The following is a 12,836-nucleotide window of genomic DNA, read 5'->3' as shown; positions in this document are numbered from 1 at the left end:
TTGTTTCAGAGTATGATGTCTTATTTCAGGAACCTAAAGGTCTGCCACCCAAAAAGGGAATAGTACATGATATTATTTTGCAGCAAGATCTTCCATTGCCTAACATTGGGATGTACAAGTTGTCTGCTTTAGAGAATGCTGAAATCAAGAAGCAAGTGCAGGAGTTGCTCAAGAAGGGCTTCATCAGGCCTAGCACATCATCGTGTGGGTCACCAATCATTCTGGTGAGAAAGAAAGATGACTCTTGGAGAATGTGCATTGACTACCGAGCACTGAATAAGAAAACAATCAAAAATCGTTATCCCCTTCCTCGCATAGATGATCTTCTAGATCAATTGAAAGAAGTTGTTTATTTCACCAACCTGGATTTGCACGGTGGATACCATCAGGTCAGAGTTGCAGAGCAAGATGCATGGAAGACTGTTTTCAAAACAAAGCAGGGATTGTATGAATGGCTAGTTATGCCTTTTGGCTTAACTAATTCTCCTGCTACTTTCATGAGATTAATGAATGATGTACTCAGACCTTTTCTTGATGATTTTGTTATTGTGTATCTGGATGACATTCTGATTTTTAGTAAAATGTGGGAAGAACATTTAAAGCATGTCTGGTAGACATTAGATTTTTTGAAAAGAGAAAAACTTTATGTTAAACTCTCAAAATGTGAATTTGTAAAAACATCTCTAAACTACTTGGGTCATATAGTAGGGGGAGGTGAACTGAAAATAAATCCCTCTAAAGTGGCAGTCATTGTGAACTGGCCTAAACCCAGGTCTGCTACAGAAGTGAGAAGCTTCCTAGGAGCAGCACAATATTGTAGGAAGTTCATTTCTAACTTCTCCTCAATTGCAGCTCCCTTACATGCTTTAACAAGATTGAATAAGGTGTTTCAGTGGGGAGGCAAAGATCAGAAAGCCTTCGACACCTTGAAAGAGAAAATCAGTACAACACCTGTTCTAGCACTACTAGATCTACAAAGACCATTTGAGATCCAAACTGATGCCAATGACTATGCCATGGGAGCAGTGTTGAAATAGCATGGTAAACCCATATGTTATCATTCTGAGACTTTTAATCCTGCAGTAGTTAACTATCCTACATATGATAAAGAATTGTATGCATTAGTTCAGAGTGTGAAAAATTGGAAACGTTACTTAATGGGCAAAGAGACAGTAATACATACTGATCATCAACCACTTCAATATCTACACTCCCAAACTAAGTTGCAGCAATCAAGACATTACAGATGGATGGGTTTTCTACAATAGTTTCACTTAGTCATCAGATATAAAAAGGGCATACATAACAAGGTTGCAGACATGTTATCTAGACCCATTATAAATGCATCTACCATACTTAAGCATAATTCTGTACTAGATGAAAGCTACATAGAACAATATGCTCAGGATATGGACTTTAAAGATGTATATGCAACTTTGAGTCAAGGCAAAAGAGTAGAAGAATTGGACTATCATATAAAAGACCGACTCTTATATCATTGTGGGAAACTTTGCATTCCACAAAATGAGAGGATAAAGATAATTAGGGAAGCACACACTTCTCTGATATCCGGTCACTTTGGGGTAAGTAAAACAGTTGCACAGCTGCAAAGATTCTACTATTGGCCGAAAATGAATGAGACAGTTTCTAGATATATAAGAGGGTGTGCCATGTGTGCTAAAAGAAAGCCCAGCAATAGAAAACTAGGCTTGTACACTCCATTGCTAGTTCCTTCTCACCCTTGGGAAAGTGTTTCCATGGATTTTGTTGGAGAACTGCCTAAATATAGGAAAGGTCATGATTACATATATGTTGTTGTGGATAGGTTCAGCAAATTGTGTATTTTGATACCTTGTAGTAAACAGATTACAGTTGAATAGACTGCAAAATTGTTCTTTGAACATGTATGGATTCATTTTGGATTACCCACTTGAATTGTATCTGATCGAGACACTCGATTTGTGGGGAAGTTTTGGTCTAGTCTGTGGGAACTGATGGACACCAAGTTGAAGAAAAGCACAACTTTTCATCCACAAACAGATGGCTAGACAAAAGTAGTAAACAGGACAGTGATCCAGCTACTGAGAGGTTATTGTAGCAAACATCCTAAGCTTTGGGATGAACACTTGTGTTATGTGCAGCATGCTTAAAACAGAGCCAAACACTCTTCTACACAGAGATATCCTTTTGAGACCTGTTTTGGTTTCACACCAAGGTCTCCTTTGGATTTTGTCTTTGGTAAAGATACCATGGTTGATGGACACAGTGATGTGGACAAGGAAACTAGGTTCATTGAACAGATCCAGAAGATCCATCAGGCAATACAGGAACAGCTGGAAAAGAGCCAGTCCAAGTACAAGGCTGGGCATGATAAGCATCAAATGGAGCATATTTTTCAAGTTGGAGACCAATTCTAGCTGTATATTAGCAAGGACAGGATGCAAGGTGAAGGTAAAAAGCTAAAGCCCATCAGGTATGGACCTTTTAGGATACTTGAGAAGATTGGTGAAAATGCTTTTCACCTTGATTTACCAACTTACATGCACATATACTCAGTCGTAAATGCAAATTGCTTGATATTGTTTAAACCTTCAATGATTGAGGACCCTGGAGAGAAAAGTCAATTGCATTATATTGATGACCTGCTACCTGAATACCTCAATGAGTTGCAGGAGGACACAGTGTTGGATAGGAAGGTGAGGACAACGCACAGGGGAGAAGTTGAGTACCTCAGGATTGGGCTCAAAGGTTCAAGGCCGAGCAGCGCAAAGTGGATTGAGATTGGACAAGTGAAGAAACAGTATCCTCAGTCGATGCTTCAAAACCAACTTTTGGTGGTCCAAAAGCTTTTTCAATGGGAAGGCTATGATCTGATCAGATCCATAAAATACTGTCAAAGAACCATGATTGTATCAAGTCGAACAAATCTCTAAAGAAATCCAAAACAATGATCAAAAACACCCTGAACTAGTGGCAATGGCAGCCAACGTGGAACGACGAGGACCTCAGTCAAAGCACGCAGACCAAGGCCCATGGAGACCGCGCAGGAAGCCAATGTAGCCCCTGGGAGCCTCGGAATGGGAAAAGGAAGTGGTTTTTGATGCGCGATTAACGCTTAGCACTAATCGCACATCGCTAGGAAAACAAGGCCACAAAGGAAAAGCCCAAGCACTCGGTCGCGTGGGGGAACCGGAGGACCGTGGGTGGAAAAACAAAAAAGCGCTAAACACAAACGGTGGGACCCGCATGCTCGAAATCGGCGATTTTGATCAGGACACCCTTAAATGGTAAGAGGTTTTGGATGAAAGTGGAGCAATTCCATACAACGATCGACGCGTGGTAGGTAGAGGTGGGAGAAAACCGCCATTGATCGCGCGCTATCAGTCAAGCAAGTCAACCGCACGAAACGTGAGTATGGCATTGGATCTGGAGGGCCCAGATTGGACGACTGAGATCGCACCCGATGGAGGAAGTGGAATCGACAGGGAATCAAGCCACGTTTTAAAGGGATTTGGAATCCATTTGACCGCCACTGTGGAGGAAGAACGCATCCACCGAGTAACTGAAGAAATGAACCGATGAAGCATGTTGGCACCATTTAGAGGAGGACAAGTGGCCACTCCTTGAGCGTTCATGATGACGATGAACATGGAACTCCAAGCACAGCTGCAGAAGGTGAATCGATAGGCAGAAGAGGAACCGAATAGGCATAGGGGACGAATGGCTAAATCCATGAACAGAGGCAATTGAATCAATCAAGTTAGACATAGAGAGATAGAAGTCGAGAGATGAAGTCGAGAGACGAAGTGTAATAGTGAACCCTAAGAGGAGGACTGAACACAGAGAACAGTAAAGCAAAGTAGAAGAAGACAGAGGGCCGAGCTGACCAAAGGTAGCATCGAGCACCAGAGAGCTTGAAGATTCAAGCCATCCCATATAGGAATCGGTCTGGACTGAGCATCACATTTGGCTCTTTCCACTGTAGACCAGAAGATCACAGAGTGGTGGGAAGAAGAAGAGTCTATGTACTCCAGTGGCTTGGGGAATCCTAGAACCAACCTACCAAGCAAACCTGCTTCAGGAGAACTCATATTAAGTCCTTGTATTGTAATTTCTTTGATTAAAGACACAATAAAACAAGGCCAGCACTGAAAGCTGGACCGAAGACGTAGCCCTGGAGAATAGGGTGAACTCCTTATTAAAATTGTTTGTGTCTTTGTGTTGCTTACTGTATTTCTCTACTTTCTTTTCCAATTTTAATGTCTGTGTATTGGCAACCTGATCAATCTGTTGCTTCAATAACACAGAAAACACATTTGCACATGAGTCTGTAATACCTTAGTTTAATAAATCTTTAACTGATGTCACTCATAGGGTGAATATCAGATCATCATATATATAATTCATCATATATGCAATATATTTTATAAATTCCTTTGACTAACTATTTATTCAAAGAAATTATCTTATACATTATCATCTTTGTTTATGCGTGATTAATCTTTATTATCACATGTTAAGAAGATATCTATGTAGATCGTATATCACACAGAAATACTCGAGTTTATATTAGAATAAGTTAGTTAGAAGATTTGCATGATAGAATAGGTCACTTAGATTATCATTATTCTATTTGCAAATGCTCATGAACCACCCACTCTCATATTAAAACCCACACTAGGAAACTGGTCCCATTATCCCGAGTCGGAGCCACCACTTTAAATGGAAAAGGAGTTGTCTTAAGGTTCAGACCGAGTGGTTATCCACCATGTTGTCGCAACGATTTTCAAAGCCTCAATAGACCGTTGCAGCTATATGAATTTATCGATGTTCATATTCTGGAAATTGCAAATTATATGGTCATATTTAATTAATAACTAGAAGTTAATTAGAAAAGCATACATTTATTTTTTATATCAATAAAGTATTTGTTTTTGAAATGGGAATAATAATTAAATTATAATAAAATAAAAATAATAAACAAGAAAAATAAAAATAGAAAACTCATTGGTAAAGTCGTTGAAATTGCATGCAACTCACTTGTCCACTTTCCGAGGCAACTATACCCCTGCCATCACCTGCTTCTTTCCCTAAGAAATTATACCTCTACCTCTGCCAAAATGCATGAATGACTCCATGTTGGAGGGGGACACATACGTCTCTTCACCTATTAATGATGCTAGAGTGGAAGTTGTCATTATGGATTTACTGCCAGAATCTATGCTGCTAGTTGGAGTGCTTCTTCGCGATTATGAAAAAGAGAATGACTTATTCAAGCCCGATGAATGGGAGTGAGAGTGTTATGCTTCTTACAAATTTCAGCGATAGGCAGTAATAACTCATTATCACTTTGTTCATTGGCGTGCGACTTTCTTAATACTTCTCTCTGTGTTTCACTTCGTGCGGGGGTTGATGCCTTCCCTCTCATTCGACAACAATGACTCTTTCTACCGCTTCTAGCTTAGCAGCTTCCAGCTAACACATTCACTCGCTCCCTATCATTTGTTCCCACCACTTATTATCCTGCCATATGTATAATCCAGTGAGGGAGGTCCTGCCACTATTTATTTTCTTATTTACTGCGTAAGGGAGGGACTAATGCTTCTTCGGTTTTAGATTCCATATTTGTAAAAGGTAGCTTGTATGTTTTCATGATTGTTCTGATAGTTTCTTCCAGGGTCGAAGACTTATATTTGGTAAGCTACTTCGAGAGAGAGAGAGCTAGGCACCCCCAGGTTCGATTCATATTTCAAATTTCACCAGATGAATCTGCATTTAATTTTGTTGCATTAACTAGAAAAATTTTGTGAATAATTAAGGTAATGGAGAAGTTGAGTGGGTACCAAGCTCAGATTTAGGTAAAACACATCCAAAACTGGGTGAAGATGGGTCCGTTGAGAACAATTCGGAGGGGGTTTCAAACTGGAGATGCCAGGAGCATGTGGGTGATAACCTCCCTAATTCAAGACGTGTCTCAAATCTCATCTGACAAAGAAGAGCTCAAGAGATGAAGGCTAATTTGACAATAGTTGGTTCACCCAGGGAAGAACAGTTGTGATATTCCACAAATTGCAATAAACTTCCTCAGACAAGCTACATTTGGATTACTCTCATGTCCCTCCTACTCATAAATTTATAGAAAGTAAGTGTGCTTCTACAACTACACATAGATTTGTTGGAAGGTATGGAGATTTCACTATGGAACACAAATTTGTTGCGACTAATGGAGATGTTACTCCTGCACATGCACATACAATGGTAGGAAGAACATATAAAGATTGTAATGCTACTACACAAGGGATTTTGACTATAGGGGAAGCAACGCCCTTAACTCTAGAACACAACATGCGATTTTCTTTGATTCTAGCGCCTGCAACTACCTTTTTTAAATGGATTTCTCTAGGAGCAACAAAGATTCCCAACCATGCAACCATGTCGTGGTGCTTCTCCGACCTGCTATTGGGGAACTGCTTGTGCTTATGACTTAGTGAATGGAGAGAGTCCTCGAGCGTTTTTCATTTTGCATTAACTGAATTGCATGTATTGTAATGCAATAGTAGTGACACAAATGTAGAGGTAGTGATGGGTGTCAAGGGCTGCAGAGAACATGCAGAAAGCCATGTGGTGGCGTAACTAGTGAAGATATATATTTCTTAAACCAAGCAAACCAAAACACAACAAGATTTCTTAAGAGGTAAATAATTGATGCCAAATAGCATAACATTTAATATTGTAAATTAATGTTAGCGTTAGTCTACACTCGTGAACATATACGACTGAAAAAGTGCACATAATATATGATCCGCCTCAGGAAGAGGCCAAACAAGACTATGAAGCGACAAGCTATGCTCATTTAATGACAGTGCACAATAATAACCAACTTAAGCAGCTTAAACTAATATTAACAATGCCATTTTGTTTATAAGTAGAACTTCGGCGTAAATCACATAAAGAGAGACATTTTTCGACGTGTTTCGAACCAACCAGTGTGGCTCATCGTCAGGACAAGTTGAAGAAACAGATCCAGCTTTGCATGCTAAATAGTCTGAGCAGAGCCTCCAACGGCTATCTTGATCAACGGCTAATTTTGACTTAGATTACTATAGTCCCTACCATGCCTACAACACGGACTAATAATAGACTCAAGTCTTGAGAAGAAAATATTGACACCAACGTTCTATTAACTATAAAACCTACGTTTTGTTCATAGCACGTGGTATGTTACACATAGAATTTTGAAATGAAATGTCTAACGAGGCTTGGAATTTTAAATTCATTTTGTCTATCAAGTTAAAATTTGATGATGGTCATTTGATTTTGATTCTCGTCAATTTGTTTGTGTTGTTATATGCAATTTTTTAATCATAATTGAGAGGTAAGATTGAAGGTGGTTATCCTCAAAAAAAGCACAATAAGTTACTAGTCTAGCTCTATAATGCCAAAAAATTCTTTATACTCCAATCTTTTTAGGTATTCCTTTTTTTGTCTACAAGAAATTCATTTTTAAAAAATCCACCAAAGAATAGTGACAAGAAATAAACACTGCAACTAAGCAAATTTAAAATTAATATACCAAACTCTATATGAGCAGAATATTTAAGATTGATTTATTAATTCAATATATTATTATTCTAATAGGAAAATTTTCAAAATTAGATGGATATATTTTTAAGAAAAGATATGAAATAATAATGCAAAAAAAAATAATGCATTTCTTAAAAATTTTAAAAATATTTATTGACTAAATGGTTGGTGCATTTCCTAAAAATAAATCACTGGCTGGTTCGAAACGCATCGGCCAAAAATTTCTCTTATGTGATTTCTACCGAAAGAATTTTCTTAATTCATTATGGATCATAGAAGTCTGAATTCAGAAAATAAAATATTTATTGACTAAATGGTTGTGTAGAAAATCTTGTAGATTCACAAGATCATGCAATTTACTAAAGCACGGGACAAGAATCTACTTCTATTATCAACCAGTAGAAGCCAATAGATCGATGAAAACAATATGAAAAAAGAAGAAGATAAATAAATGGCACATAAGACAATAAGTTTTCTCGGGGAAAGCCACAGCTTAAAACCCCTACTATCTATATTGAATTAATCTAAAATCCAAGATGATAATACAATGCTTGTTCTCACAAGAACAATCCCAGCACTTAGTATGATCAATCTCCCAACTCACAAGCAAGCTCAAGCCAAACCTTAGCTACTTTTGTTGCTCTCCAAGCCCCTATTTCCTTGCGCCCTTGGTCAAAGAATTCAAATGAATACAATATGCTCTGGTCAACCTTGAGCTCAACCTGCACAAGTATTTCCTATCCTCTACCTGATGACTTCCTTTGGCCAATACTTAGCCAAATTTCCAAGCCTCCAAGCTTCTAATTCTTTACACAATTCCTGAGAGAATTAGCTTGTAATTAAAGGGAAATTCCTCATCCTTAACTGCACAATCCAAAATTAGGTTGAATTCCTGATTGCATGCATGATCTATACAACTCAGCAAATCATAAAACTGATAGTACATTGTCCCTGCACTCTAGACTCGACTGGGCCTTTCTCAGAATCGACATGCATGAGTTTCTGATGAGGGAATCTTCAGTTAATTGGCGTAGCACTAGTGAATGCATTAGTGCACCAACTGACTGTTAAATCTCTATTAGTTCCACAAATAGTTTGGAACTAATTTAACTCAACTTAACTCAGTAAACTGAGTTATCTAATTACAACTCACAATTAAACTCATACCAGACCCCTAAAATTTACGAATAACATATACATGACTTCATAAAGACTTTCAACTTGAAATTGCTAAGATAATTAAGTTAATTAAACTTAATCAACTATTTACAAGTTTCTATGAGAGTATAATTCGATTTTAATTCTTAGTTTAATTCAAGGACAAATTAAACTAGAATTTTTGGATTCTATTTTATCATTTCTTGTTGATATTTCTAACACTCCCTCTCAACAAGAAAGTAACTCAACTCGATCCCGATCCCAAACCTTTGGAATGTTCTGCATGCAACACTTATCTCTAGTGTTGTTGCTCCAGCAACTCGAAAAACTCCATAAACAAAAAAACATCCAACATGAATCAGTATGATGCATCTATCATCAAATTTTATGACTGGTATTGCCTCTGTCAACTGAAAACTTTGCGCTTCTAGTGACTCTTCCTTTATACTCTGTTGTCAACCCTTCTCCATGCTCTTCAGTATCTGACTGCTCTGGCCTATGTCACTTTGATCTATGACTGCATCAATCCCATTGATTCCTCCCGCTACTATGTACTTTGGACTCCCATAGCAAGGTACGATCCATGAATAAAACTTCTCAATGGACCCTTCCCAATTTCAGCCCTCTTGGGACTATCACTTCACATCGCCTCACCTCATACCTGGAGGTATGGTTGCATGTGATCCCTTAGCCCACTTGGCTCAAAATTCCCTCCTACTGGAGGTCTTTGCATGAGTGGATGCCTACATTCGGTCTCCTCTCGGCTTCTCCAATTGTGGCTACTCCACAATTGTTTGAGATTTCTTCTTCTTTGTTTGAGTGGATCTCTCCACTCGGTCTCCTCTTGGCTTCTTCAATTGTAGTTGTTCCACAATTGTCTGAGATTGCTTCTTCTAGGTCTGCATGTTGAGAGGTAATTTACTCTCCCTCTCAACCACCAAGTCTCTAACTTTGCCTTTCTCCTCAAGGCTTTGTATGCATCTTGAACATCAAGAGCATATAGGTTCATGACCCATGAACCGATCTGTTTCACCTGTCCTGTGGTGATGTGTCTAAGGAAAACCTTTACCTTACTAAAAACCACATCATAGCCACGGTCTTCCAATACCATGACTGAAACAAGATTCTTCTTTAGTCGTGGAACATATATCACATCTGTGATCCTGAGAGGGGAGCCAAACTCCCTATGAAAGGTAACCATACCAATCCCGATAGCTCTATACCTCTCGTCATCTCCAAACTCTATGCTTTTCTTGAGGTCTTTCTCCTCAAAATCACTAAAGAGATATCTATTCCCCGTTATATAGAATGAGGCACCACTGTCAAGATACCACACGCCTCCCGTGACAGCGTCGACCATGCATGCAATGAGAGTGAAATCAAGTTCGAATTGTGAAGCTAAACCTTCACCTGTTGCCGTTATTATCGACTCCTTCTTGCTTGCTTTCTTCTATGGGCAGTTCTTGGCATAGTGCTCATGCTCGTGACTGATCTGAATTGGATCCATAGAAGACTGTCAAAGAACCCTGACTGTATCAGGTCGAACAAATCTCTAAAGAAGTCCAAAACAGCGATCAAAAACACCGTGAACCAGTGGCAATGGCAGCCAATGTGGAACGACGAGGACCTCGGTCAAAGCGTGCTAACCAAGGCCCATGGAGACCATGCAGGAGGCCAAAGTATCCCCTGGGAGCCCCGAAATGGGAAAAGGGAGTGATTTTTGATGCGCGATTAGTGCTAATTGCGCATCTCTAGGCGAAAAGGGCTGCGAAGGAAAAGCCCGAGCACTCGGTTACGTGGGGGAACCGGAGGACCACGGGCAGAAAAAGGAAAAAGCACTAAACGCAAACGGTGGGACCCACACTCTGGAAACCGGTGGTTTTGATTGGGGCGCCCTTAAATGGTAAGAGGTTTTGGACGAAAGCGAAGTGATTCCATACAACGATCGACGCGTGGCAAGCGGAGGTGAGAGAAAATCATCGTTGATCGCGCGCTATAAGTTGAGCAAGTCAACCGCACAAAACGTGCATATGGCATCAAATCTGGAGGGTCCAGATCGGATAGCTAAGATTGCGCTCGATGGAGGAAGTGGAATCGACAGGGAATTACGCAGTGTTTTAAAGGGATTTGGAATCCGCTTGACTGCTGTGGAGTACTGAAGAAGCTATGTTTTTATTGACTATTTTGTCATCTTTTCTTTAGAACTCGTAACATCTTTGCATCATGAACTAGGTAAATAATGGGAAATCATGACAAATCTATAAGATTTATATGCAACATGAAAACACTAATAATTTCCATTTCTTATGCAGGAAAAGGGAAAAACTAAAGATTGCCGCTCCAAAGAAAAAGACAGGGCCAAGCTAATCGTTGTCCCTTTGGCGGGGAACCCTATGCAAACAAGACAATCTAAATTAAAACATCTCAGCCAAGGAAAAGAAAAGGAGATATCGACTCAGCATAAGAAAACGACCAGATAACTGAGGATTAATAGCTTGGTGAATCCCTCAGGATCCTTTGATCCTTAGGGTTCGTTGCTTTAACTATTTTCGCATCCTTGATATCTTCGTTTCAGCTGTTATAAGTAGGGGCAGCACTGCTAGCTCGAGGACGAGATTGTTAATTTTGATGTAACTTTGCTCTGTATTTGAAACTTTGATCATCGAATCTCATTGAGAAGTGATCCATTGTAACTCTGTTTTAATGCTTTAATATAAATCTGGTTGTTGTTCCATCTTTGATCTTGGAATAATTTCAAGTGGTGTGTCCCTGGAGGCTAAGGGTCCGGCCCTGGTGGAACACTTGCTCCTGTATCATTATCTTTAGTTCGTGTGTGGTTTTCGTTATCAGCTTTGATCAGTAATTTGGTGTGTTTTGTTATTTTATATCACAGCTATGTTATATTTACAATATCCTTCTCTACAACTGGAAAGTCGTATTGTTCATTCTGACCTTATAACATATTGCTATTCGTTTAAGTCATTAATGTAACATTACTATTCTTTACAGAATGCTATTGTTGTTCAATTGCAAAGTAACCGAGCTGTAATCTTCTTAAGTTGGTATTACTGTATTCATTTATGGTTTATACTTCATTACGATTGTTGTTCAATTGACATTGTTGTTCCATTATGAATTCTGATCGTTATCCTTTCTACTTGAGATCAATATTTGTGGTATCAGATGCAGATTACTGTTTCTCTTAATATCTCCATGTGTTGTGTGTGTTATTTATTTCGGTACTGTATATTTACAATTGGCTCTAAGTGTTGTTCTATATTTCATTGGTAATTGGTTGTCGTTCCACTTCTATTTTTTGTCTGATTTATCCTTTAAGTAAAGATTGCCATCTGATTTCTATAGGATAAGATTGCTACACTTGTTCCTGTAGATTAAGGTGTTGTTGTTCATCAAACTTAGTTGTTGTTACATTTTCTAGTTGTTGTTCCATTTCCTGTTATCTGCGTTATTGTTGCTTTGGTGTGCAGAACGATCTGAAACTGTAGTAGGCATTAGCATTCGTTGTCTAGTCCCCAGATTGATGATCTGTTCCTTGATTACCTTTAGTTACATTAGTTTCCAAAGGGGTGATTTATTGTTACTGGACCCTTGACTGATAAATTGCTTAGTTTTCCAAGTGCATGATTTAGTTTTTGAAGTATTTTGCTATAAGTAGATCTTGTTTCAAGCATTTGTTTGCTTTTGTATTTTCTTGAGCTATACTACTAGCATTACTCTAACAAATGACTACCTCAAACTGAGTACACTCTTTGAGATAACAAGTCGTTCCTGGATTGACAAATTAATGTGAGGTAATTAGAGGTGAAAAAGACCTTTTTTAGGGCTTGACATTTTGGCGTCGTTGCCAGGGAAGAGTGTAGCCATTTGTTTCTTTTCCAGAGTAGTGTAGGAACCTATTAGAAAAGAACTGGGTTTTAAAAATGGAAGGTAAGAACCTGCGTGTGGAGTCTGTAATAGCCCTGCTCCCTGGCCCTCTTTCCTGCAGATTTGTTGTTGTTTTGTTTGGGTAGAACCTAGCAGTTGATTTGTGTGCATGACTAAACAGAAAAAGCCAGAAAAGAATCCCAAACCTC

Source organism: Pinus tabuliformis, chromosome 5_2 (assembly GCF_031772625.1).
Source record: "Pinus tabuliformis cultivar Carrire ecotype Pingquan chromosome 5_2, CPIR1, whole genome shotgun sequence".
In the NCBI taxonomy this organism is placed as follows: domain Eukaryota; kingdom Viridiplantae; phylum Streptophyta; class Pinopsida; order Pinales; family Pinaceae; genus Pinus; species Pinus tabuliformis.
The sequence above is the reverse complement of the archived record's forward strand: the minus strand, read 5'-3'. Positions refer to the sequence as shown.